Source organism: Nelumbo lutea, chromosome 2 (assembly GCF_056320005.1).
Source record: "Nelumbo lutea isolate HS-2025 chromosome 2, American lotus-T2T, whole genome shotgun sequence".
Taxonomy (NCBI): domain Eukaryota; kingdom Viridiplantae; phylum Streptophyta; class Magnoliopsida; order Proteales; family Nelumbonaceae; genus Nelumbo; species Nelumbo lutea.
In genome coordinates, this window is record NC_142685.1 from 82,709,915 (window position 1) to 82,735,983 (window position 26,069).

Below are 26,069 nucleotides of genomic sequence, written 5' to 3' on the forward strand. Positions count from 1 at the left end.
GAGACTTGCGATAACATCGCTAGTTAGATCTTGTCCTTTAACATGTGGCCACTAGGAAACCTGTAAGGGGACGTATCCTACATGTGCCATGTGAGAATCCTTAAGAGAAAGAAAACTTTGTCTTTGAAGGATTTTGCTAGGCACATGACAAAATTCTAATGGTGCTCCCTTAATAAATGACATAAAGATCTCATTTCTTAATAGGAAATTGCCCATTTTAGATTCTTTTACTTGGCCTTGGGTCCCTCTCTACAAAAGGAGGGACAATTATCCTTCTAGATTAGACTACCATGTAGCCCTAACCCTAGGACTTCTTAGGGACATCTCTCTCTTCTTTTCACTTCCCGATTGCCATCGTCTTGGACCTTCGAAGCCTGACCAAGCCATGGTAAACTGTGGCACTTACATTAGAATCTCTGGTTACCCCTTTGATCTTCGGATAGATGGTATTGTAGCAACTTCTAACGTTTCTTGTTGGTTGTCCCTTCTACAATCAAGTTTTGATGATCAAATCACCGTCCTTGCTAAGTTATGGAGCATTGAAGGGAGATTATTATAGATGTTGCAACTTGATCTTTCGAGGGGTCCCATGAATGAAGCTTTTTCGTGAAACAACTCCACCATATCATTGGTGGCGCTAGAAAAGGGGCCCCTGGATTTCTTGGTGACAAGCTTAAATAAAACCCTTAGGTTATGTTTGGTTTGAAGGAAAAAGGTAGGGAAAGGAACCGAAAGATATCAAAACGTATACAAAGTTTGTAAAGGTTTCTTTGCTTTTCCTTTCCTTTCCCTACTTTTTCCTTCAAACCAAATATAACCTTAATTTCACATAATCTTCAACTTTTCTTTGCGTTTAAATTTCCTTGTTCTTTTCTTTTCTTTCCATATGCTTGTCACCTCTCACGACCTAAAAAATTTTCAGCTCAGATGTTTGTTTTCTACAGGGATTATATTTCAGAGACATCTCACTGTTTAGATCAATCCGCCCACCTCCTGCATCTTGTGGTCCCTTCAATCGTCGACTTTGTTTCCTGGAGGAATCTCGCAATGCTTCCGTCCCTTAATCAACTTCATGTTTACAACCTGATACAAGGAATTTTAGGTATCAGAAATTGCAACAACCATCGGAAGTAGAGGTCCGTCAATGGCATTGATGGTTGTAATAAGTCGAAATCGTATGGGAGTTAGCGAAAAGACTCTCAATGGCTCCGAATGGTGTTGCTGCTGTGCTTTTTTTTTAGGAAAATGAGGTGCATCTGTGAGTAAAAGGATAGCGACCCCGACGGAATGAGAAGACATGGATGCCATCGAATCTCCATGTGGAAGATCCAAAGCGCATGATTGCCGATCTTTAAAAGCATTCTACATATTTCGTGCATTCATGGGCTCTGAGGTATAAAGATGGAATTTTCTTGGAAGGGTGGGCTTTCGTTTGTTCAAGAGAGCTCAACTGTCATTTGTCCGAGAAGACGCAAAAACAGAAGTCGTTCTATGTCAAAACATATTGAAAAATTCTAGGTATGACTTATCCTACTTCTGTTACTCATATCTTGATAATTTTTTACTAACTCCCTAATTGTTAATCCACATATTCAAAGCGTTATTATGTTTTTGCTCCCTAGTGTCGAATTCTCAAATGACAGCCATGTCTCCATTATAATTTTAGTGTTAGACGAGATGCTTGCTGTCAAATAGTATTCCTTGAAAATCTAGTGCTAAAAATAAATTTAAACTCCTTAGAACAGGGAAGGATAATGAAAGATCTACATTACAAAATGGCATTCTTTTAGTAGAAACAAAGGTTGGATTCGGCCATGAACCTCAGGTCCGACCATGGATATTATTGACTAATTTTTTTTTTTTTAAATCTATACACTAAGCTTGTATTTCTGTTGATAACTTGTGCTCTTGACCCAGTCTCTTATTTCATCACCTTTAATCTTTGTTCATCATTTTGTGTTTGTTTGTAACTCTACAAGTGTTTGATAAAATCTTGTTCTTCCCTGTAACAACCCTTGCTAAAATGATCCCGCAAAATTAAAGGTATGTACATGAGTGTTGCATGGGCATGCATGCATTTTCTCCATCATAATTCCCTTGTGATAATGTCATAATAAACCTAATTTAGGATACCTTTCTAACTATTATGAATAATTTAAGTCTTGCTTGTGGTTCCAAAGCATCAGAACATGGGAAGATAAGGGAAGACCTAAACTATAGAGTGAAATTCTTTTAGTAGAATCATAGACTGAATTCGGCTATTAACCTCAAATCCGATCATGGATATTAATTTTACTTTGCCCACCTAGCCATAGTAATAGGGGTTCCTCTATCCTCTTTATTGGTAACCGATAGTTCCATCTCTTTCCCAAAAGGCAGACCTCAGTAAGAAATCTGAGGTTTGGTTCATTTCTTTCTTGTGTGTTTTGTTGTATTTCCCCTTTGTTTCTATTTTTAATTTATTTATTTTTTGTTTTCTTTCTCCTCAAAGTTGAGACTTAAGATCTTTTATTAAATTCTCATAATCAAAATACAAAAAAAAGAAACCCCTCAAATTCTGGGCAAATTTCAAACAAACCAGTCAATTCCATAACTATGTATTGAGAGAAAGTATACCCATGTGTTCTGTCTTCTCTTGTGATCAATTGAAAACCCAACCTTTCCAATAGATACAACTAAAATACATGTTTCAACTACGAGGAAGCATTCTGTTGTGATTAAAGATGTTCACACTTTTGATCTTATACCATACGTATTTACACAATTAGCTGACACAGTCAAGAGTTCAAACCCATCCTACAGACGTGGCAAGATCACAAAGTTGTGATCAAATAATTCATCTAGTGCAGGGTGTTCATGTAGACCAGGTAATCAGGATTGCCTTTGATTCTAAAAACTGAGCCATTATCCAATAATTGAAAGTAAAGCATTCCCCCAACTCGATTTGAGGAAGCATGCCAGTCATTGTAGGGTTGTTGCAATGACATTGCTTAGGTCTCAAAAGTCCTACTCCTCATTCCCAAACATGGACAAAATTTTAAAATCTTAGCTAAATTTAAACCAATTTTGGACTACTTCAGGAGATAGCTCCGGGGTCAATATCAAACTAGATTGGGAGCAATTTTTTTGTTTTTCTTTTCGTGTTTTATTTATTTATTTTCACTTACTCTGCATGGTGAAGTTATAGAAATCCATTTATTCTTTCCCCAACTTTATAAAGACAGCTTTTTTTGCCTCCTTGATCTAACAGCTCCCTTGTAGAATCTCCCCTATTAAGTCATAAGTTTCAATGCTGAATGGTACCCAAACTTTATTTTTTTTCAACGACTTAATTTATATATATGCATATCTAACGGCTCAGTTATGACAACATATATTAAGAGACAAGGCTTCCTAGTTCAATGATGTAGTAATATAGTTTAGAAAAATCCCTTAGGTGTCTCAGTTTGGAAGTGAACCACTCCAATTGCATATACTGTCACTTCTTTAAAATTACTTTTGAAGGTCTAATCACCCACTTTCTTGACCGACCGCTTGACTCAGGGAGTTTATTGTTGTGGAGGATTCCAAATAGAAAAACTTAGTGGCTGAAATTTAATTATTTAGCAAACTTATATCCTTCTGCCCTTTCTTAAATATACGCACACAAAAGGGAAATCATTAACTATATATAGGCTATTTTTTTTCCCGAGGGTTAATATGATTCTATGGGATGCACTTCTACGTAACTACAGTCGACTAGATACAATCTAGACTTCATTCCCAATGCTCACACACTCACTAAATATTGACATAGTAGGGACTTGAATGAGCCAATAAGACTGACACAACTTTAATTCATGATATGAACCATGGTTTTTAGAACTGAACCGGTCAGGGCACTGTTTTTCCGGTTTGTCTGTTCGACTGTCCGGGTCAAACGATTCGACCTGTGATGTCATACATAAAAAAATAAAAAATGCTTATATATAATAAAAATACCATAAAAATTTAAATAAAATACAAAAAATACACAGAAAAATACAGGAAAAAGAACAATACATGAAAAAATAAAGATATCTAAATATAAAAATAACAAAATACAGAAAATACAAAAAAAATTCAGAAAAAATTCCAAAAAATACGAAAAGTTTTCCAAAAAATATAGAAAATTTTTCAAAAATATAGAAAAAATTCCAAAAAATTCCAACTGTAGTACTTAGACCTTTTGACCTACCTAAAGCATCCATGTCCAAAGATATGTAGTCTAATAACCAAAAACCCAAGGCCCTAATGCAAGGCAGCTTGGATCCATCTTCCCTTGGGGTAGTCTAATAATCTGTAGTTCTGTACAGATCTGTATTTCCAAAAGATCTGCAGTTCTGTACATTCTTCAATAAAGGGGCAGTCTAATAAATATTAGTAATATACTTATAGTTGCAACATTTGAGATAATATCAATGATAGTTACCATCAGCCCTAGCTCTTTTTCTTGATGGTGATTGCAAGTTTTTCAATGACATTAAAAACTGCAGACATAACGACCGGGGATTTAACTTTTGATTTCGGATCATATTGGAAGGCCGAGTTAAAATAATACCCTACAAGATGAAGCCTCTGACCTATTTGTCTACTCCATCTTCTATCAATAATGTCCATGATTGGGCCATATTCAGCTTTCTTATAATTAAAAACCTTTTTTAGTTATTCTTTTGCCTTCAACATTGCATGATACATATACCCCATTGCAGGCCTAAACTCAGAATCTGCAAGTCTCAATGCACTAACAAGAGGTGATGTGAAATACATAATCATTTTGCATTGTGCCCAAAATTCAGAATTCAAAACTATTTGTATTACTTCATTTTCCTTTGCATCTTTTGCATACCTAGAATCAATAAAACTCCAATTTGTCACCAAATTTTGCAAATCATGCATGTGCTTCAAAATGCTATCCAATGCAATGAAATTAGTTGCAAAACGAGTGGCTCCAGGACATACTATCTCAATCCAACTAGGTCTCTTCCTTAACATTGAGAGTACAAAAATATGATTGTAGACAAATTTGGTAATTCTAAATGCACATTGAACCACATTTGCAACATAATCCATTTCCCCAATTTCCCTTAGCATCAGGTTTAGACAATGTGTGCACAAGGTGACCAATATATCCATGGAAATTCTGCTTCCAACGATCTTCCTATAGCTACATAATTTGCAGCATTGTCAGTGACCACCTGAACAACATTTTCTGCTTTTACCTAATCAATAACTTCCTTAAACAAAAGAAATAAATTCTCTGCACTCTTGACTGTTTCAGAAGCATCCACAGACTTCACAAATGCAATTCCTATAGGACAATATACTAAAAAATTAATCAATGTTCGGCTATGTGTATTTGTCCAACCGTTAGCCATTATAGTGCAACCATATGTAGCCCAATCCTTACGGAGTTTATCAACTAGCATTTGCACCTCCTGAACTAAATCCTTCAACAAATTGGTCCTATAGTTATGATATGAAGGAGCTTTGTACCCTGGATCAATAGTAGCAAAGGCATCCAACATAGGCTGAAAATATCTTGAATGCAAAGCATTCAAGGGCTTTGCATTCAAGGGAATACAAGTATCACATAACCACTTCATAACAACATGGTCCACATGATTAATTGCTCCCTTAGAGATGCCAATATACTCTTAATTCCAGGTTGTGCACCTGGAGTGGTCCGTGGAGCAAAATGGCTAGTTATTAGCCTTGAAGATGCTTTTCCCTTTCCCGATGATGTAGTTGGTTTTTTCCCTTGATAGGTATCATGTGTATTAGGTGGATCGATTTCTCTAATATCAATATCAACATCACTATCATTCCTTCCACGTTGTGCTCTAGTGTCAACAAAATTCATTGGTTGCTTTTCACTTCTTTTTTTGTCATTGATTTCATTCAACGATTGCTCCATTTTGAACCTTACATCATGGGGTACTTTATGACAAATTGCAATCTCACCTTTCCTTTGGGCAATATGTTATTTCATCCTATTAATCCCTCCCCCTTTAAAAGTCTTTTGACAATAAGGACATGTCATTGATTTTGATCCATTAAGAGGGTCAACTTTAAGGGAAACATGCTCTCAAGTAGAATCAGTTTTTCCCCTAACATTTGATGAAATGGACTCTTGTGATGGAGCTAGATCAAATGTATTAGCATTTGGACTTTGAGATTCCATCATCTTAGTTCAATCAAAGAAACCCAACTCAAAAATAAATCCCTTCATACAAACACAAAATATAAAATTTAAAACCTTACATTGACTAAAAGAACCAACCAAAATGTAAAATCACTCATATAAGCAAAAAATAATTAAGCAAAAAATTAATCAAATAATTAACCAAAATGTAAAATTACTCCATTAGGAATGAGAGTAAATTGCTTGCAAAAATTTAAGCAAAACTTTCAACATCTGATCATCATAAGAAAATTAAGCAAAATATGCATATGAAAATTAAAAGCAAATTAAGCTAGATTAATTAAACAAAGAACTAAGCATCTATCATCAAATGAAGTTTGAGGGTTCAACAAGGCATAAAATCAATAAGAAACTGATACAAAAAATACAAGCAACAATTTTCTGCTAGTAAACCTATCAACTTATCGTCTGCTACTCATAATTATAAACCATAAAGTATTCACCAAAAGTCTCTGCCTAGCAGGTCCAAAGCAAAATGATGAACCAAATGAAGAACAAATAGGGGATGATAAACCAAATGAATAAAAAAAAATTCAAAAAATCAATTAAATCACAAAAAAAATCAGAAAAAAATTATATCTTCAGAGTTTCACTGTCGAGTGTCGGTAATGGTGGTGTGATAGTGGATTCGCCGCCGGTGGGCTTGGGTAGTTGGGCTTGGTCGTAGGCAAGTTGCCGCTACAAGCCAGCAAGTGCTGAGTGCTGAGTGGATTCACTCCACTGCAAGCCTACAAGTCGGGCTTGGGCTCGCCAGTGCAAATGTTGAATGCTGAGTGCCACTGCCAAGTGCCGAGTGCCGCTACAAGCTCGCCGTCCACCACTGCAAGCTCACCGTTCACCACTACAAGTCGTCGTTGCAAGTGTTGGATCTTCTCGCCATTGGACACCGCTGCAAATGCTGGGGTGAGGGTTACTTTCTGCCGCTGCAAGCTCGCTGGTCGCCATCGGTGTGTATCGCCGTTGGATGCCGAAGGTGATGGCCACCGTAGGTGATCGCTCGGTAGGGTGTGAGGAGGGAACTCAGGAAAATGGGAAGTAACCCTAAAGCTAAAGGGAAAATCGAATAAGGATTTGAACTGGTTGGGATATAATGGGTATTTTTTTATTTAAAACATTAAAAATAAAAATCTTAACTCACGAACTGCTGCCCGGGTTGAACGGTTTAGCGGTCTGACCGCCCGAGTCTGCGGTTTTTTTGACTTTTCAACGTTTTTTCTCAATTTTTTGGTTTTAGTAAAACCGGACCCGGATGGCTGACCAATTACCAATTTTTTCGGTCCGACTGTCCGGTCCTGCCTAGTTTTGAAAACCATGATACAAACTAAGGGTTGTATCTCTTCTAAACTTGTTTGTGTTCTTAAATATCATATATCCTACTGCCTTTTTTTTTCTATGATTTGTTCTCTTTACTTTTTCTCCCAGTAGTAAAAACTATTAAAAGGGAGAGGGGGTTCAATGGTTTTAGCAAAGCTATGTGAAGCTCTTATATATATTTGACTAATCATTTTTCTGATATATTTCAGATTATAATAATTCAGACCCAAAAACTTCAAATATAATTTTGGTTTATTGCAAGAAGCATTACCTAGTTCCAACATTTTACTATGACCCCTATTCAGTCGATTTTAGTATTTCAATAAAGAAATTGCTTTCCAAAACATGGAATTTCGAATCAAATGGTTATTTTAAAAAACATACCTTTGATACCATCTTCTGAAATATGATTCCAAAAGAATGCTTTATCATTGTTCCTCAAAAATATGATTCCAAACATGGTTTTTTTTTTTTTTTTTTTTTTTTTTTTTTTTTTTTTTTTTTTACAGTGAAGATATGACTTTGAGTCAATTTTATGAACTTTAAAATAAGTTTTAAGCAAATATTTATGCATTCGTCACATATCTTGCAACTCACTAACATGTTTCTCGTAGCATCACATAGAAATTTTGAGCAACAAGTTCTAATCGCCAACGTAGACTATCCATTATATACCTGGTTTACTAGATTCAGGCACCACCTCTGGATAACACCCTGGTCGTAATAAGCCCTAACAACCTCATGAGCTTGTCACAATCCCATGGCAACCCCAGAAATACATCACAACTCCCTAGCAACCCCAGGTGTAGATTTCACATACCCTGGCGACCCCAAAAAGGCCCTAGCAACCATAGGTGTGGTCTTACATACCCTGGCAACCACAAGAAGGCTCTAAAAACCTTAGGCTCAATCTTACATACCCTAGCAACCCCAAGAAGGCCTTAGCAATCCTAATTGTTATGACATTCCCTAGAAACCCTAGGAAGGCCTTGGCAACCCCAAGTGCAGTGACATTCCCTAGCAACTATAGGAAGGCCTTGGCAACTCCAAGTGCGGTGACATACTCATGCAACCCCAAGTGCAATGACATACCCTAGCAACCCAGGAAGGCCTTGGCAACTCCAAGTGCGATGACATACCCTCCCTTAATATAGAAGATCACAAAGCTTACTATAATCAAACAATTGCTCAAGAACTTGGCACTAGTGAGCTTTGACACCGTCCCTCTCACACCAAACTAGCGGGGAAAACACTATTTTCAATTGACTATTAATCTTTCAACACATTGACCAAACTACGTTACTATATATACGACATGTAGTTTAAATAAATGATCTGCAATATTATTGTTACAAGAATATCAGTATACTGCAATAAAGCAAGCGCAACAAATTCTCAAATCACATTGTAAGAGCATTAGCATGTTCCAAAATCTTGCACACTAAATGGGGGCTTGTTATTACCTTTGTGCCATATTTTTCCCCTTACTTGATACTTCCCTTACCAAAATGTAGTCATAATACTTTAAAATTATCTTTGAACATTTCCTATTTTTTTAGAAACCCACTAGTAATTATATCAACAACACATCGATCACAACATATGTATATTAACAATGTTGTGCGATTATTTGGATGTTCCAACAATATTTAACATGTATCAATGTGCTTGAGGTCCTATATACACCTCTCGACAAAAAATGCTTAACCTAACCCCAAAATAATTCAAATGGGGGGTTGTAGACTTGGTCCGATCTTTTCCCCTCTCGAATTTTTCTTAACAGAACACCTTCCATTAAGAAATAAGGGGGTTGACAATTCAATCTAATTTTTTTTCATGTTTCTTGACATAATGACTTCTATCAAGAAGCAGGGGGGCTAGGAACTAAGAGTAGAAATTTCAAGACCATTAGATCCATCCACTAAGCACCAAGTGTAAGAAATTGCAAAAAAAAAAAAAAAAAAAAAACGATTCATTAAGCACTAAGAGTAAAAAATCGTAGAATTACCATATTCATCCATTGCAGATCAAAGTACATTAAGAAGAAAAGATAACTTATGCTTATCGACAAGAATACTCTTATCAATAAGCAGGGGCTAATTGTAAGTACATGTAGTTCTTTATCACCCCAATTACATTCTTGATATCAAAATAAGGCCACAAACGCAAATCTAATGTGGAATCTCCCAGAACTTGCAATGGGCTTAATAACCATTGCAAACTTGTGATGAGCTTAATAACCATCGTAAACTTGCCATTAGTTTAATAACCATCGTAGACTTGCAATGAGCTTAAGAACCATCACAAACTTACGATGAGCTTAATTTCTATCACAAAAATTGCGATGTGCTTAAAAGCTACTTGGGATCTATGATAAGCACAGAAGGTCATCCAAGACTTGTGATGAGCATAAAACACCTCTTAGGACCGACGGTGAACAATGGGCATCACTTGAGTCTTGTGATAACATCACTAGTTAGATCTTGTCCTTTAACATGTGGCCATTGGGAAGCCCATAAGGGGACGTACCCTACACGTGCCATGTGAGAATTCTTAAAAGAAAGGAAATTTTGTATTTGAAGGATTTCGCTATGTACGAGGCACAATCCCAATGGTGCTTTCTTAATAGATGACATAAAGATCTACTTTCATAATAGGAATGGTTCCCTTTTATATCCTTCTACTTACAGACTTGGGTCCCTCTCTATAAAAGGAGGGACAATTATCCTTCCAGATCAGACTACCATGTAGCCCTAACCCTACGGCTTCTTTAGGACCTCCTCTCTCTCTCTCTCTCTCTCTCTCTCTCTCTCTCTTCTCCTCTCTTCTTGGCCGCCATAGTCTTGGACCTTTGGAGGGTTGACCAAAACTCGAAGTCTATGGCACTTATAACTATTTTAAGCAACAAGCGAGTAATCGTTGCTTGGTATCAACCGAAATAATGGTTTATCATGTAATAAGAATTACAAATTGTTGTCTATATTCATTTAACAGTTGCCATTAATACAAAAAATTATTGTAAATAATATACTAGTTGCTAATAGACTATTTGATTATAGCTAATATAAATTGATTGTTATCAATAATACTTATTTGTTGTTGATTGTTGGCCGACTTTTACTAATGACCTAATTAATTGTTGTAAATATTACTCAATTGTAGCTAATTCACATCTAGTTATCACCAATAGCTTAATTGACTATGGATCTATTACCAATAGAAATTGGCTATTGCCAACTATTAATCTTTATTACATCATATAACATATTGCCAATCAATGCACAACATTAAAATCCACTACTTAGTACATATATTTATTGATTTCCAAAACATAATATATTCATATCATTAAATTTAAGATACAAAAAGTTGAAGTAAAAAATTCTTCCAATCATGTCCATTGTCCAAGTGTCATATCATGAGAAGCACCAACACCCTCATTATTATTGCCCTGCAAAAATGTAATACATAGATAATTTTATCAAGTACAATATTAAGAAAAACTACTTAATTCAAGTAAATTTATATATAAAAATATTACCTGTGATATTGAGCTTGATCCACATAAAATATGTGACAAGTAAATGGATCCATTTTGAGTGAGAGTAACAATCAAAAAAGTTATGGGCAACTGCATTATAGTTACATTAAAAAGTCAGTTGCATTTACAACAACTTCACTTAGCTTTTTCATTTATGTTTTTGTTATAATAACATGAAAGTTAAAACCATTAAGTCATGTTTGGGTTGTAGTTATGTTATATAACTTTGAGTAATATATATATAAAAAAAAGGTTTCCATTTTCAGCTCTCAGGATCATCCCAAACAACACTTAAGAATTTATACTTGGAATATCTCACATTGAGCACCATGGGTTGATTCTTAGTTTATTTAAGTTACAAGTTGGTTGTTCCGCCTCTAAGGCTAATACTGTCTAATTTGCAATGTACTTTGAAAATGAAACAATGCTATACAAGGAAAACTACTAATATAATCAATTACAAGAAATTTCATTTCTTACTTCCCCCTCCCCCCCCCCCCCCCTTTTTTGAGAAATTGCATTTGATAGCTTAATATCAAGTTGAACCATTTGAAAAAATGAAGGAAATTTTGTAGATAAAAGAAATTAATGTAGATGACGAACCAACCTCACTTTCTTGGCCTTAAAGTTTTCAAATCACATGATCAGTTGATACATCCCAATAAAAGACTTGTCTCCTACCACCACAAGACCATTTCTCGGAGTTTTCCCTCTAACAAGTATACATGTTAGTCATTGACCAAATGGCTGTCTCAAATAATATAAAGAAAGATTTTGATAATAGAAGAGTCATTCGGGTTCTTTCTATATAAATTGTGTGGCCTGCATTAGAAAATACTTGTTAACATATTTTGATAAAAACCACAAGGGAGAAGGGAGGTCCAATAGTTCAACCACATGGTAGTAGAAGACCCACAATACAACTCTTCTCTAGTTATGCCACCTCTGAAACAAAATCAACAATGGAACTATTCCATATTGCCTTCTAATGAAACAAATTATTAGACGTGAAACAAATAATCAATCAAAAGGAAAAATGATACGTAATGATAATATGCTACGAAATAATCTCAATACAATATTAGGTATTCAAATAGAATATCAAAGAAAGAATCAAATGAAATAATGACTAGGCGGGTTTAGTCCTTCCCTTCCTAGTCAACTGCTACACATCTAATGTTCTAAGGATGAGGGTTAGTGGAAAATAGAGAATGAGGAAACTTAATGTTCAAATCACCATTTTGATCTTCTGACCTAATATAGCATGCTTAGCCGCTACAAATTTGCAACTAATGTTTAGAGAATGAGGAAACCCTATTAGTAAAGAGATTGACAACCTAAATATGTAAATAGAAATATAGGAAAAAAGTAGAAGTTGGATAACTTTTGGAGATCAAATTGTTCTTTTAATTCAACTTGAACTCAAAGAGGTCGTGGATGGTCCTATAGTTCAAGTCAAACTTGAAGTGTGACAAAATAAAAATTGGTATAGGCATGTGATTATTGATGGAGGGAATAGGATATGACGTTGTGGGAATTTGGTATTTCAAACTTTCTAATTTGTTTAATTAATAATAAATTATTAATTAATATTTTAAGAAAAATAGAAATGCCTAAATCATTTAATTAGAAATAATTATTTTATTATTTCTTGCTTAAAATTGTAAATGGTGTATACCCATTTCGTCTGGGTCATGGGTCATCGGATCAAATGTCCAAGTCAAACCAATTTGATAGTAGGAATGGAAACAAGGTGGGGATCATATTCCCTCCCCAACCTTGACTTTGAAACAAATCTCCATGTCTGGCCCCAATCTCAATTAAGGATAAAAATGACCCATCCCTAAACCCTAATGGAGACAGATTCCCCATTGGGGACTTGAATCCACAAAATTTTCAAATTAAAATTATTTTTAAAAATATATTTACTTAAAATAAGAGAAACTTTTTGAAATATAAAAATATTTTAAAAATATTTTAATATATATATATATATATATATATATATATATAACACAAATAATATTATATATGTATATATTTAATATATATAATCAGGGTCAGGGCAGGGTAGGGAATTCAATCTCCACCTATGACCTGATGGGGACAAGGGAAAATGGGTGGTGTTTTTATTTTTAATTTTATAAATTACAATGTATTTCTAATTACACCTTGACATAATGTGCTTTTTCTCAATATTCATGTTTTATTTAAAATTGCATCATGACATAATGTGGTCATTGCTAATTTCTTAACATATAGTGGATTTTTAATTGCATTACAACATAACATGTTTTTTTTTTTCAATATTTATGTTTTGTTAAATATCCTGATATAACATGGTTTTGATTGATTTCTTTGCATATAATGGATTTTCAAAGTGTAACATGACATTTCATGAATTATGTCGATTCTTTGATATGTAATGGATTTTTAAATTACATCATAACACAACATATGGCTTATTGTCAATTTCACTATATTTGCGTACATGCATCTTTCCTTAACCCTCATGGAGATGATTTCCCTAGTGGACAATTAAATGTAATATAATATAGTTAGCCTCTATATGATGAGGTAATGCTACATGGGAACTCCTTCCTTTCTAAAACCTTTTTCTCTAATTCTTCCATCACAAAAATCTCGGTATGCTCTTTTTGTTTTTGTTGTTTCATAGCTTAGTATCTTACAATAAAGAAGGATAGTTGTTAACACCAAATTTTTGCTCAACTTTCCCTTATATCCCCAACACGTACCTTGAACACCTAACCAGACTAGTCTAATCTTCTTAAAGCACTAAAAAATCCTAAGAAGTCAAAGTCCAAGTCTAGAATCTTCTAAATTCACCTTTAAACTAATCTAACCACAACCTGATAGCCTTGATTAATCCTCATACACACCCTTACCATCAAATCAAGTCCAACCATCTAGTTAGAACCTTAAAATACCTGTTTAATTCAAATTTCTTCTCCAAACTCCAATATTTTACCCTCCATTCACTAATGATTTTATTTCAGTAATCCTAATTAACCACAGCCTTTAAAGCACAAAACTGCTCAATCACATCTCACCTGCAACATAAAACTTTGCCTTTAAGCCCAAAATCCTATACTCAACCAACCCACCAAATTTCATGACAAAACTCATTTGCTTAACCCCAAGAATAACACCTAATTTTGTTTTCAGACCTTACATTTGCCAACACAAGGTAACTTAAAATGATATTAATCATCAGATCTCCCATTCTATCCATTCGACTAAAGCATGTCATTTCTGTTAGGTTCCAAACACCTTCAAGCACCTATCTAGTGAATTACTCCTTTTATCTCCATCATCTAGCCTTTCACCAAACCTAGATTCCATTTCGACCCATTTTATTAACCAAAACCACCGAGTTCCCAAATCTACCCCTCTAACCCAACTCTGAACCCATCATATTCCACTAATAAACTCTTGACATCCCAAGACACCTATCCACCAAAGACTAACATCAAATTCCTTTATTTACCCCATCATCATATAAAGACTACATTCTAAATGGTTATGCCTTATGAAAATCTAGTTTTGTCTTAAATAATCATTCTAGATGGTTATGTCTCATGAAAATTTGGTTTAAAGTCAAAGAATTCTTGCTCATATTACTAAGTATTCTCATATTATTGTATTTTATCTTGTAATGAAGTCTTAAAATTAAATGACGAGTTATTAATTAATGACTTTATAAGAATTTTGTTTAGGTCATCTGTTTTTCTCTACTTGTTCCATGATATCACTTGGGTTTTACTTCCTAGTCTTCAATTTCAAATAGAAGGATGCATCATATCATCTTAGCATCAAAGATTTTACTTCCTTAGATCATTACTTCCTTAGATCATTAAGTGGTCTAGATTAGGATAACATTTGTTATTATCCTACACCATTATATTTTGTTTTTCTTTGAATTGATAGACAACTCTCATCCTAGTTGTCATGCGTTTTCTTTTAGTTTAAATAAAATAATTTTTCACTACATGTTATTCCCCATTAATATTAATTAGACTTCTAAGGTTTCGTTAAATGATCCTTGTTATTTAATAATGTAATATCCATTCAGTAATTGACATTAATACATGTGTATTTGCTTTGGAAACCTTACCCTATGGGAAAGTGGTGCCTAATCCCTTCCCTCCTCCATCTGATGTAAATGGAAAAGTGTTGCCTAATGCCTTCCCTTTCCTATCTGAGTCTTATTAACTTCTAATTTAATTAAATGATGGGTGACAACTCTAAATTAGCCCAAGTGAGTTGTTTTCCGATGTTTACAACACCGATCATATCAGATTCTTCCATTAATCCTAAAAGACCATACTCAGTCAACCAATAAAATTTCATAACAAAATTCCCCCATTTGTCCTATAAACAATCCAATATTCTGTTATGAGATCTCAAATTATCCAACCTAATGCGACCTAAGATGCTTTTGACCATTAGCTCTCTCATTCCACCCATCTAATTGAAAACCTATCCTTTCGTTCAAATCTTAGAAACCTTATAACACCTATCCACAGAATCTCACCTCTACTCTCCACCATATCTAGCTTTCCATTAAACCTTGATTTCATTTTAGCCTACCTTATTAGCCAAAACCTTTGAGTTCTTAGATCAATCCCTTCGACCCAACTTTGGACTTATCAAACACTACCAATAAATTCCACACATATAAGGACACCCATTAAACAAAGTGCTTTGATCCTAGAATCTTTGAACCAATTAGACCTTACCAATTGATCAAGAAACCTCTATAACCCACCCTGCTAAATTTCATTTGAAAATTCCTTCATCCTCTCTTCCATTAGATAAAGATTTTATTTGGAGTGTCCATATTAGATGGTTCTTTCACCCTCAAACTCCCTTTGATCCAAGTGCAGTTGGACTAATCAGACCTTTCTAATGGATTTAGAACACTTAAAAACCCTACCCTAACAATTTTCATTAAAAAATACCCTTATTTGCCCCTCAACTGAAAAGATAAAATTAACATTTTAGAAAATTCTATTAACGTAGTCATCTAAGACCACACTACACCTTCGGACTCTATCCCTACCATTCATATATCATCTTAAAATCCTAGTCACCAAAATGGAATCTTAGTTTGCCTCTTTACCCCCATAAAATTACTAAAGTATCCCTCACAACTTTAATGAAATTATAAAATTGCCTTAGCACTAAAGTAACTATCACTCTTCCCCATTGGTTTTTTCTCACTCTTTCTCTCTCTTGCTTGCTCTCTTTCTTCTTCTTCTTCTTCCCTCTGCCCAATCTTTGCAGCTCTAATTCATGGCTTTACATTTCAGATTGAAGGTAACATTATGGGGTGGTAAAACCTTTCCTCAGTCTCTCACCCACATCATTGTTAGGATCGACCAGTTCTCAAAGTATGGTAATGATCACTTAACCTCATTCTTTATCACATTTTGTGACTATCATTTTATTTCCTTATTTATTCCTCTAAAAATTCTCTTTAATTATTCAATTGTAATGCTGCCTAGGCCAGAATGTTAGTTTTGTTTTATTTAATTCACTAAAATTCTCTATAATCTATTAGATGATTAGATTGATTAAATAGCAATTAGTCAATACTTTTAGCCAAGTGAGTTGTTTTCTTTCTAGGTACCTCTCTTAGGATTTACTATTTGTATTAATCCTTAACAAATTTTCTTGTTGGAATAGACTAGCTTATATGAAACCCCCAATTTATTTTCTATTTGCTAGAGTTAGTCGTTGGATTGATCTTATGATCCTTGTTCAACATTAACCCAAAATGATTTGCGTTGAGAGTGTGATTGGACATTTTGTTGAATTGTTTCTTAGACAACATCTTATAATTTGGTTGGGGATAATTGACCAATAATTTAGTTTGTTCTTTCGTATTTAGTTCTCATTAAATCATTGTGTTAATGAATTTGATTAGGGTTTTCTTTAATAATAATTGGATGATTAATTTCCTTTGGGTTATGTTGGTCTCATTCTAAGTGGATAATATCCCTTTTAGCATGTCAAACAAGAATGGTTTTGGTTAAATTGCTTAGCTACTCCATTTGGTAATTTAAGTTGATAATTATCCTTTATATGTTAGTAATTAATTTCTTTGCTATGCAAGTTCACGCTTGCTCCTTGAATTATTTGCACATTTCTTACTTGTTAGCATGTGTTTGTTCTAGGTTTCTCCCAGATGGAAACTTGCTAGGTTGATGATAAGAGTAGCCTATGCCTTTTCCTGTCCATGATTTAGCCCTTGTTTTCCCTAAGAGCGATTTCTACTTGTGAGGAACTTGCAAAACCATTTGACCTTGCTAGGATAACCTTTGAAACTTAAAATCTTGTTAACAATTTTAACTCTTTGAGTGGAGTGATATCCTAAAATCTTTCTATTCTGTGCTACTTGTCATCCTTGACTTACGTTTGATCTAATTGAACAACTGGAAGAGAATTTTAACTATGTGATCGAGGTCTTAATTCTTTTCAGATCTTAATAATTGATTCTCCTCATAGATTATTTGAAGGGAATATTTTTAATTATCATTTTCATATCTTAATTCATAAATTTCAATTGATTTGGATGAGATTGATAAACTAACATTATCATTTTCTCCCTTCAAATTATTAGACTCAATTTCTACGTCTTTTAAAATTTTCCTAAGCACCATATTTTTAATAATGATCCTTTTGTTCATTTCTAATAGTTCTTAAAAAACATTAATAATATCATTTTTAGTGTCGGCACCTGATTTTTGCTCAGTCCCCTCTCTAACCCATTTCTCACACTCTAGATTCCCAATCAGACCCCACAATCTCTTTAGAACATGTCAAAGCCCTAGGATACAAAATCTTAGCTCCAATACCCTTAAATCCAATGTTAAATCCATAAGATTTTCTTTTGACAGTCACGATTGTGCCACATCACTACACCTTCCACATGATCAAACTCCACCACATAAAATAAAACTTTTAAACAACCAATCATACCAACCATTTTCAATGAATTTGATGTTACAACACTTCCCGAGCCTAAAACCAATGATCCATACATCCCTAGCATGATGAAATCCTACCAATAGCCTTGTAATTCAAATCCATACCACTCCACCTAAAATTCCATCATTTACCCATTCATCAAACCAAGATTTCATTTTCAGCCCCCCATTGGCCGAAATACACACAACCTAGATTCCCAAGATTACAACACCACTAGAACCATCAGACAATCTCATTACCCCTACACCAAATTTCAGACCTAAAATCCTCATTTTGTCCCTTCTATAGAAAAGATTCCAAATTGACAATTCCTGTTGCCTACTACACTTGAGATCTTAGATCCCCATCACGACACTTCTCTCGAAACATAAAAACCTTACCAAAACCTTTATCAACCTCTTGATTGACTACCCATCCAATTTCAGGCCCAAAAACTCCCATTTTAGCCTTCGCATAAAAAACAATCCAAACTAACCACTTTCATCGCTCGTTATTCGACCCCACCCATCTAATTTCAAATCTAGAAATTCCCATTTTACCATTCATATAAAAAGATTCCAAATCGACCATTCATGTGGCCAAGAACTATCAAATTCTTAGATCTCCACCATGGCACTTCCCTAAAGATGGCCAAACCATACCAAAAACTTCACTTAACAAAGTCCATGCATCGCACGGGTCCCCACTAGACTTAGACCTGGAACCAAGGTCAGGTGATGGTTTGAATGATTCAATCGGTTGGGTCAATGTGGGTTAAAAACATTGGTATCAGTTTGGGTTAATTTTTAATTTGGTTGGTCAGTTAAAAATATTTAAACTTAAAAAAATTAAATTTAAAATATTACAATGATTTTATTAAAAGAATAAATTTTATATTTTATATTTACAATATAAAATATTTTAGAGTAAGAAATATGGGAATTTTCTCTCTTAATTTCTTGTATATATATGTACATACATATATATATATATGTGTGTGTGTGTGTGTGTATGTATGTATGTATGTATATATATATGATCAAGTCGATTCAATTTCGGCCAAACTAAAACTAAACCAACTTGGTCGAGTTGAGAAATTGTTGAACCAAAGCCAACTGGAAATACTAAAAAGTGACCAACTTGGGTCAGTTTGGTTAGTTTCATTGGTTTGATGAACAACCCTAGTTGGAATTAATTATTCTTATTTTTGTATTACAAAAAATATTAAAAATAGTATTTAAAATATAAATGATTATTAATTATTTAAAATTAAAATATTCAACTATTGTCTACTCTTACCTTTTTCTATTATTTAACTTTCACTTAATAAAGTCTGTGCATCACACGGCCACATAGATCCCCGCTAGTATCTATATATATACATAAGTAGAGCTTGCCATATCAGCAGTCCTCTCTTTGCTTTGTAACCTAAACCAAGCTATTCTAGAGGGGTGAAAAATTCCCTCTAGAAGCCCATAGAGTTGCCACATGGCATGGCAATCTCCTTCGATTTATTAGAGCCCCACCTGTTTTACACTCCTTATTTATAGTGATTTCTAAATTATCTCCAACTCCCCTTTTTCTCTCATCTACTTTCCCATAAAAAAGCATTACTATCTTCTACGGAAGAGAGCAAAGCCGACTTTGCTTACTCCCGTGTCATCCACCGCTACTTCTACTCTTCATGGTGCTACTATTCTTCTCCGCCTCCTTTTTGACTAGGATTGGTTCTTAAACCACTCTCCTACTGGTCATCCCCTTGTCACGCAAGATCGTGTGTGCTTTTGAAAGGAACTTCTGATTACTGATTGATTTTGATCTAGGGGAAGATTGTTTATTTATTTTATTGAGTTTAAAATCATTTATCTGGTCTGGGTTTTGCGAATCTTCTATACATATTTTACGTATTGTCAAAGGATCTCAATTTTCTAAATCACACCAATCACATTGGGTGGAGAGAGTAAGCCAGTCAAGCATCTGAAAGTTTTATCATTGGTTATGTTTTGTTTTGGTTTTAAAAGAAAGAGAAAAGAAATAAATGAAGCTTATATATGCTAACATGAAAGCTATGAAACATGCTTATGTTGCAGATCCCAAAAGTGAAACCAACTAATCATTATTGATGTAGGTTTTTTCTCACATCCAAGACCAAGAGTGATGATATATTTTATGCAACACAGAAGAGGGGGTTGCCCAATGCGTACAAATTGTTCATAGGTCCTTGATTGAACTACCACCGACCATGCACGTCCAAAATGGTCGATTTTGCTAGAACTATTGTTGCTGGCGTAGCTCCGCTGATGAAAGACTTTTCTGTCGTCCAAAATGATCAGTGAATACCATTTGACTTGAATAATCTCTGCCATGCGTCAAATACTGAAATAGGGGAGCTTGTTCCACTCCAATGAAAATCCAAAATTGATGAAAAATATGCGGGCGAAGAAGATAAGACATTCAGGTTGGGTCATGCATATCCTCAATTATTAAATTATTTTTATATCATTCCATTACAGTAATTGTTAATTATTTTTAGATTGCTTTTTATATTGTTTTTTGGGAAATAAATTAACTAATAAATTTTGTAACTTTACAATAACTAATATTCTTCTTAACATTAAATGTGAATTATTTATAATATCAAAAACTATTTCACATAATTATCAAAAGATACTGAAATTTATCAATTATTTTTGAAAATTATAGTTAAGAATTACCAATGCTTATTCAGAATTAATTATTCAATAACTAATAAGAATAAAAATAATATCCAATATAAATAAAGTTATTAGTTATCAAAAATAGTTACAGTTAATAATATAGATTAACTAAAATTGTTAATTAGCAAAAGTTAACTATATTGAAATTACCAAATGTCAAAAATTATTCCACATAATTATTACAAATATTGGAATTTATCAATAATTGTTCAAAATTATAATCAATAATTACCAATGATTTTTCAGAATTAATTGTTCAATAATTACCAAAAATAACAATAATTATCAAAAAAATAATTATTCTATATAAATATAGTTATTAATTATAAAAAATAATTATAGTTAATAATATAGATTATCTAAGGTTATTAAATTTACCAAAAATTAAACGGTAATTATCAAAAAACTGAAATTATGAAATGTCAAAAAATATTCCTCATAATTATTAAAATGTATCGAAATTAATCAATAATTATTGAAAACTATAATTACTAATTACCAATGATCATTCAGAATTAATTATTCAATAACCACCAAAAATAACAATAATTATTCAATATAAATATAGTTATTATAAAAAATTAATAATACACATTATCTAAAATTATTAAATTTACCAAAAGCTAACGAAAATTATCAAAAAAAGTATTGAAACTACTAAATGTCAAAATTTATTCCACATAATTACTAAAAAATATTAAATTAGTCAATAATTATTGAACATTACAGTTAATAATTACTAATGATTATTCAAAATTAACTATTCAATAGTTATCAAAAATAACAATAGTAACCAAAAAATTTTCAATAATTAATCAATACTTACAAAAATCCAACTTTAGAAAATTAATTTTTAGGATATTTACTAAATTTGAATAAATAATTCAAATACTTTTCAAAAATTAAATGAACTTATTTTTCAGAAAGTTCAAAAATATATTCATGTTTTATTGGAATTATTTGTATTAAATTTTAAATTATCAAATTAGAATAAATTGTTAAATTATTAAATTATTCATTTCATTAAATATATTTATTTATTATTATTTTTTCAATTATTTGCTCTCAAATAAGTTCCACTATTCCAAATTATATTTATATTATTAAATTTTAATTTCTTTGAAGAAATTATCACTTTCCCATGATAATTCTTGTGCATTGCGTGGGTCCCTGCTACTATATAGTAAAGTAGAACATGCCACGTCAGATGGCCTCTCCTTCCTCCATTTCCCCAATGGAGCAATTATAGAGGGGGTTCAAAATTGCCTTTAGAAGCCCATGGAGTTGCCACCTCAGCATGGTTTATCTCCTTTTTTCCTCTCATTTTTATTAGGAAAGTAGGTATCCCCTATTTTCTCATAAATTATCTCTAATTATCTCTAATACTTATTTATCTCCTAAATTATATCTAATTCCTATTTTTCCTCTCCCCCACTTTTCATCTATATCTATTTAAAGAACTATCCCATAGTTTCTCATAAATTATCTCTAACTATCTCTAATTCCTATTTATCTCCTAAATTATATCTAATTCCTATTTATCCTCTCCCCCACTTTTCATCTATATCTATCTAAAGAAAGTTGCAAATAAAAAATTTATCAATTATTTAAATATTATAATGAAATTATGTAATAACAATATAAATTATAACTTTATGGATTATTCAATTTAATATCTAGATAATATTTTAAAAAATATAAGTAAATAATTATTTAAAGTTTATTCAAATAATAAAAATTAAAATTCGAATATAAAATATTATTTAAATATTTCAATAACTGAATACTTTAAATAAAAAATATTAAAAATATCTAAATAAATGTATAACAAAATATTTAAAATTATGTAACACCATTAAAAGAAATAAAATTTAAATCGTAAAAATTGAAATATTTTAGATATTATTAAAATATTAAAATAATGAAATATTTAACATAACTAAATTTTAAATAGTTAAAATAACGAAATTATGTAATAAACTTAAAAACTTTCTTAAGAGTAGAAAAATAATTACAATAGATTTCATAATGTTTTAATTTATAACAATTTTGTATTTTACAAAATTAATAACGAAATTCTGTAATAATAGTACAAATTATAGTTTTACAGATTATTAAATTTATAAGTAATTAATAATTTAAAAATTAAATAATGTTATTATTATATAATTTATTAATATTTCAAAAACTACTTTTTCAATACTTTAAATATCAAAAAAGTAATAACTAAATCATATTTTATATATTATTTCAAAAACAATAGATTAAATAGTGACACGATGTTATAACTTTTAAAAATGATCAAAAACACGAAATAATTATAATAGATTTATATTTTAAGAAAATATAAATGTAACTAATTTAAAAAGTTACTAAGTAATATTATAAATAACTAATTTAAAAAGTTACTAAGTAATATATTAAATAACTAATTTTTAAATGTTTTGAATATAAAAAATTTAATATTAAATCTTATTTTAAACATTATTTAAAAACAAAAAAAAAGATTAAATAATGAAATTATGTAATAACTTTAAAAATTTATCAAAGACACAAAGTTAATTATATAGATTTAATAATATTTGATAATAAGAATATAAAATATAAGTAATTGAAAAAATTTAAATATTATTGAAATAGTGAAAGTAGATTAAATAACTTAAAGTTATTGAAGCTTTATTAGTTATTTATTGTATTTTCATTATAAATTTTCAATAGTTATTGGAGATTAAACTGTTGTTATTTGTTAGAGATTTGACTATCAATTTAGCTGAAATTAGGAGTGTTCACTAAGCATTTAAGTTCCGTTAGATTGTTTGGCCAACCAAATTGATCTGATTGAATTAGGGAGTTGATCGCATGAAACTAACCAACCATTAGTGAAAACCGACCAAATCGATTTATATCAATTCATGTTTTAAAAATCAATCCAAAGATCGACCCACTTTTGCATCTGGGTGATATTTTCCTAGTCAATGATTTTTTACCAAAAGGCAGTTTTCAATACAACTAGGCCTAGAATTAATAAGGTCAAATGGCAATTCAAATGGTTCGATATCGATCGGGTCAATGGCAGATTCAACAAGAATGGGAGAATGCTATTCCACCGAGAATAAAAATGGGATTTTAATTTCACCCAACCAACCCCTATTCCCCCGAACCAAATGTGCTCTAATTGATTTATTTATTAATATTTAAAAAATACCGACAAGAGATGCTTCAATGCCAACACAACAACTCCTAATCAATACATTAAATTTCATTCTGTGAAAAGAATCGAGTGAGGCAGGGCTTAGAAAGTCTACGTACGTACATGCACTTGGTAGGACAGCAGCATTACCAGCAGGGCGTTTTCATTTGCATGGACTAATCTACTTTGGAATGTTCTGGGGCCAAAATTCGCCTGTTTACCTTATTCTAACAAACTTATTACTTCGATCATTTTTCATACATTAACACAGACAGACAGCAAAAGATGTTAGGGCTGTCAATCTGTCAATGGGTCTTGGTCTAAGTTACGTAATTGGATCAGTACGGGTTCTTGTTGTTCTGACTATATAATTAAGGGTTAATAGCTGAAATCTCCTTGAAGTTTGGTAATTATAATCATTTTGCAAGGTTCTATAACACAGTTGTAAGGTATACTCTTTTTGTTAGAATCCTTAACAAGAGACATGAAAATGTTTATGCAATTACAATTGAGGTTGGTTTTTACAGAAAAGAACAATACATGCTTTATGAACAAAAAAAAAAAAAAAAAAAAGAATTTAAAGCTGTATCTTTACTTTTGATCAATTGATATGAAGGAAAAATTTGAAAAATAAATCAATTTCAGAAAAGAGATTGAAAATATTTAGGATAACAATTCATGTGAAGAGAAATTTGAAAATAAACATTTTGGTCAAGAGTAGCTATATGGGTATTTTAGACATTTTCGTGCCTCTTTTTAGATGATTCTAACAAAGGAGATCTACTTGTAACTATGTCAGAAAGTTGAGTGGAGGTGACTGCAATTACCAAACTCCAGGGGAGGTTTCAGCAATAACCAGAAACTTCAGGAGAAGTTTTAGCATTTTACCCTATAATTAATAATATACAAAGGTCTTTTGGTTTTCTTGTAATTTTTGTTATTTATGCCTTAATGTATAAATTAAATTTCATAGACAGTATAAATAGTTAAAAACACTTGTTTTATCAACATATAAAAAATTTACTATTTTAAGATTATCCAAATAAAATTTCAAATTGTTATTAACATATATAAATTAATTATACATCTTAAATATAATTTGGCATAATAGAACCACACCTGGTCCCAAAGAGACCCGACCTATTAACAGTTCTAGATGTTTTATTTTGGGTTTGTTTAGTTTTAGTCGGAATTGGAATTGGAATGGCCTGTTGTGTTTAATTCAAATAGGAATTAAAGTAGAAATTAAAATCAACATGACTGGAAATCCATTCTTAAGAGTGGGGGAGGGAATGATCATTCCTTTGAATGGGAAATGTCATTCCACCAGGAATAGAAATAGGATTTCAATTTCACCCAATATATTAGATAATCTCAGAAAATGCTTTAACTGGATCTGGAAACTTTCCTGCCCACCTAGATAGATATCAATTATTTCTGTGGCGAGTTATTCAAAATGTCATTCCTGTTAAAATTCAGATCTTTAATATCCAAGACCAATCTTGTGTTTTTTGTCAAAATCATTCTGAGACTATTTATCATCTCTTTTTAGAGTGTACTTTTACTCGATCTATTTTATTTGCATCTCCCTGGAATATCAATTTCTCTCATTTTTCAACTTGGCAGGAATGCATCCTTCATCTTCAGTCTTTTCCCAGAAATAAACACTTTTTTGAAATCACTAAGTTGGTTTGATATACCCCTTTACTATATTTGGTTTGCTCGTAATGAAATATCTTTCAAAGATATAGTTGTATCAAATCTTTGGATTTTATGAAAAATCAATACCATTTTCAACAGTCTTTCTATTAATTAACAATGATTCTCAAGCTTTAACTCCACTCTCAAGCAATCATTTGACAATATCTGTGCAACCACTTATAGATGAAATTATTTTCACAGATGCAGGGAAAATATCCACTCATGAATTTTGCTTTGGAACCATTCTTTTGCTTTTTTCAGATTCACAACTAGTGATACAAGCGCTTCAAGAAAAAGGATCTATTCAATGGCCTCTTTTGCATCTGTTAAGTCAAGCAATCAGCCTCCTTCAAACGTTTCAATCTGCCAAATTTAGTTTTATTAATAGAA

General features: G+C 32.2%; 1 long non-coding RNA gene across 2 annotated transcripts; it reads left to right on the forward strand.

The window, feature by feature from the left end:
• Positions 1-308: 308 nt before the first annotated feature.
• On the forward strand, positions 309-26,069 carry LOC148871646 (uncharacterized). Of its 2 annotated transcripts, XR_016108001.1 has the most exons (5): positions 309-446; positions 945-1,518; positions 16,412-16,497; positions 20,200-20,529; positions 25,941-26,069. It is a non-coding gene; the product is annotated as an uncharacterized LOC148871646 (long non-coding RNA). The 2 variants fall into 2 exon arrangements; XR_016108000.1 differs by lacking the exon at positions 309-446 and having other exon boundaries at positions 735-1,518.